Source organism: Pinus tabuliformis, chromosome 3_1, assembly GCF_031772625.1.
Source record: "Pinus tabuliformis cultivar Carrire ecotype Pingquan chromosome 3_1, CPIR1, whole genome shotgun sequence".
Lineage (NCBI taxonomy): Eukaryota > Viridiplantae > Streptophyta > Pinopsida > Pinales > Pinaceae > Pinus > Pinus tabuliformis.
This window is the reverse complement of record NC_142301.1, coordinates 397,928,196-397,932,440: the sequence shown is the minus strand read 5'-3', so window position 1 is coordinate 397,932,440 and position 4,245 is coordinate 397,928,196.

The window sequence follows — 4,245 nt, the reverse complement described above, 5'->3', positions numbered from 1 at the left end:
ATCGGGTAGGGCCCCATAAGTAGACCTCCGGTGTTATAGATGAGATATGTCAATTGACATGATCCCCAATGGACCATCCTGCAACTTGGTACAAATTGCCAACCCTGAACCCATGAGAAAAAACATCTTTTGAAAATTCTATTTTCAAACACATACCTTTCCATCGATGAATGCCACCTTGAAACCTTTTGACTTCCATTGCCGAAATGGACACCAGGTTCTTCTTGCGATCAGGTACATAAAAGAGATTCTCGTAAATGAATCGAGTTACCCACATTCAATTGATGAGTAACATTTCCTACACCCTTTCTGGGATAGGTGGCATCGGCTCCAAGTATAATCCCACGATTGTTTCCATTTCTGCTAAATTAGAGAGAGCACCCTTCTATCCGATGGAGTTCCTTGAAGCACTACAATCAATAAGCTAGATTCCCAAAGAATTTGGAGAGGGCCAATGCAAGATAATGCTTCTTTATCCTATTAGAAACAACATTTGATTCTTCATACCTGGAGTTCCTTGCTTTCTCTGAAGAGTTGGTCGTTTCCTTGATGACCTGCATTACTTGTCATTCCTTTGATCATTGAAGATGTCCCTGGAATGATTTTTATCATCATCAAGTGATGTGTCCCTACCTCAGACACTCCTTCGCATAATGGCCAAACTTATTACAACCAAGGCATCTGCCTTTCCTTCCACCCTTAGATCCGGACTTCCCATTGAAGTGATCTTTAGGTAGGCCATCAGAAACTTCTGCTGCGCCATTCTGATAATATTCTCTGCTTCGACTTCACCCTTGGTGAATTTGAAGAGGGATGAGAAATCCATTGATCCTTTTTTTCCTTTTCCAACTGTCTTCAGTGATTTCTCTTTCACTCTTGCTTGGGCATTGTCTTCACCGCAGCTTTGATACCATGTTAATTTTAGGTATGTTCTATGCTTATAGCAATTTATTTTATTTTTCACAGTTAGCTCAATATCTTTTCTAGATTAGCAATCACATCAACATTAAAGTAAATTGCAGATAGAACATAAACATAAATTGCAGAATACAAGCCAAGACAAGAGGACACAAGATGTGGCGCTAGCCAGGGACAAACCCCAATGTGGGGAAACCCTTGATCAATTCTTCTTATATGTTCTTCAATAGTTCAGCAGAGAGAGGGAGAGATAGTACGTTTACAATAGAAGTCAACACTTTGACTTATCTAGATAAGAGCATGGATCATCTCTAAGAAGATAATACATGAGATCAGTTGAAGACATGTTGCTTCAACTGATTCTCCAAGGTGACTCCTTCACCTATCGTTGTGCTGAATTTCATCATCATGCTGCACTTCACTGCACTGCACTGTGCTGCACCCATCATCACTATGCTACATCTCATCACGCTTCATTAATCCTGATTGTACCCATCATTGTACTGCATTATGTGCCATTGCTACACCATGTTTCCATACTGACCTATGCTCTGGTTGCACCTTGCTTGCTTGTTGTCCCTAGCATGCTTGTTGTCCTTAGCATGCTTGTTGTTGCATGCTAGTTGTCCCTTGCATGCTAGCTGTAACATTGCATGCTTGGTGTATTTGTTGCTAAGTACCATAAAACTGTCCCAATGTTAGTTAGTTGTCCCTTGCATGTTTCTCTCCTTCAGAGACAAATGCTCCGACAGTTCCCGACAGTTCCGGTTTTTCCGACTGTTCCTGGTAGTTCTGGTAGTTCTCGGCTATTCTGGCAGTTTCGGCTGTTTCGGCGGTTCCAGCTGTTCCCGACAGTTCTGGGAGTTCCGGCAATTCCGGTTGTTCCCGACAGTTTAGGCAGTTCCAGCAGTTTCCAACAGTTCTGGCTGTTCCGGCTATTCCAACAGTTCTCGATAGTTCCCGACAATTCCCACAGTTCCCAGTAGTTCTCGGCAGTTCTGGTTTCTGCCATCTGGATTAGGGCAACGTTATCGCTTATGATATCTCCTCCTACTAAAACCCAAAGACAAGTAGAGAGGAAGAGATCCCGAGTGTGTTGAAATGACTTGAAGTCCACCTCTATTTGTACTAAAACGTTGAGCACAAGTGGGGTTTATTTGGTTGCTGGCCAACATTGACGAATTGTCCCATAACACAAATAAATTCATATCTCCATGAATACTTATCGGAATCAGATGATCTTTAGATCAATCCTACACCTCTCGATGAGAGGGATCCAAGAAAAATATCAGCTTCCATTAATAAGATGACCCACATGGAGTTTGGCCCTAGTTTCCAATTTTAACAGTAGACCCATGTCTTCCTTGTGTAGTCATCTATGAAGGTCAATAGATAGTGGTTGCCAACAATTGATGGTGTTTGCATTGGTCCACGTAAATTTGAATGGACAATCTCCAAAGGTGCATTTTCCCTCACTGACTTTCTTGCTGGAAATATCTCTCTATGTTGCTTGCCCAAGATGCATCCTTCACATAGGTTGTCCAGTTTTTCTATTTGTGGCAATCACTTCACCATGCCTTTCCTATTCAACAAATTCAAACCTCCAAAGTTGTGATGTCCAAATCTCAAATGCCATACCCAATTTTCATCTTTGACCTCTGCTTGATAGTTCACTTGTGTGACAACTGCCTCTTTTCTTCCAACCTCTTGTGAGTTCATTGATAGTTGTGCTTGTGCACCTTCTTCCTTCAAATCTGATCTTAATTTTAGGGGAAACATTCTATTTTTTGTCATCTGAAGCTTTGCAACTAGTTGTCTACTTGGAGGCCTATCTAAAATTGTGCACACATAATTTTTGAAAAAGACATTGTAGCCCTTTTGCATGAGTTGTCCAATGCTTATGAGGTTATGCTTCAAACCAGGGACAAAGTAAACATCTGAGATGTACTTCTTCTCCCCCTTCTTTGTTAGGATATTAACTCTTCCTTTGCCCATGACAGAGACTTTGCTATCAGTCCCTAATGTCACTTCATATTTCACACTTTCATCTAGATTGGAAAACATTTCTATGTTCCCTCACATGTGGTTGCTACACCCTAAATCTAGATACCATATATCATTTTGTTTTTCTTGTGCTACATTACAAGCTAAAAACATGCTATCATGGTTCTGATTTTATTTTGTGAAATTTACACTTGGTTTGTTACTAATGTCATATTGCTTCTTTCTACCCTCATTTGCATAATGACCATACTTCTTACAGTAATGAAATTGGACTTGAGATTTGTCATACCTCTAACCTTGTGCTTGATTTTGGCTTGCGCCTTGACTTGGATTTTGATTACTGCCCCTTCCACTTGAGCTTGAAGGGTTGCTTCTTCCACCTCTATGTGAGCTTCTTCATCTTCCTCTAGCATATGATCTTCCTCTGCCTCGACCTTGACCAAATGAAACTTGTGTCTTGAAGGCATGCTCCAATAAGGAGCTTTTTTCTCTATTTAGTCTACGTTTATGAGAAACCAGTGATGCATGAAGCTCATCCACTGAGAATTGTGAGAGATCCTTTGTCTCTTCTATGGCCACAACAATGGAATCAAACCTTGCTAGCAAACTTCTCAAAACTTTCTCAACTATTCTCCTTTTTTCAAGTGTCTCACCATGAGACCTGATTTGAGTAACCAACCCAATTACATGTGTAAAAAATGAGTCCACATTCTCAAACTCTTTCATACAAAGTGTTTCAAAGTCTCTTCTCAACATTTGCAGCTTTGTTGTCTTGACTTTTGCCATGCCTTGGTAGGTTGTTTGGAGGGTGTCCCATGCTTGATTGGACTTCGTTGTTGTTGCAACCCTTGGGAAAATACTTTCATGAACTGCTTGAAAGATGTAGAAGAGGGTTTTGCATCCATCTTCCTGTTGTCCCTTAACAAATCCCTTTCTGTGTGAGACAAGGCATTGTTTGTTGCGTCTCCTGGTTCTTGAAAACCATTCTCCACCAAATCCCAAATGTCTTGAGAAGAAAATTTGGCCTTCATTGTAATAGCCCAATAATCATAATTTTCGCCATTAAACTGAGGTATCTGAGGATTAGTCAATCTTGTGCTTGATTTTTCCATTTCTAAGTGAAGAAAAACTTTCTACGTGCTGGTAATATGCTAAAAAACAATTTGACCTCAAAACAATTTTAACTGCTAGTAAAAATTTCGCAGGGGCAAAGGAGAGGAGTTTGGTTCAGAATTTAGTTCCAGAAAGATAAGTCTTATTGTCACACCCCTATCCTGGCAATAGTCTTTCAACCGCACATAGGTAGGTGCGGCACTGCTACCC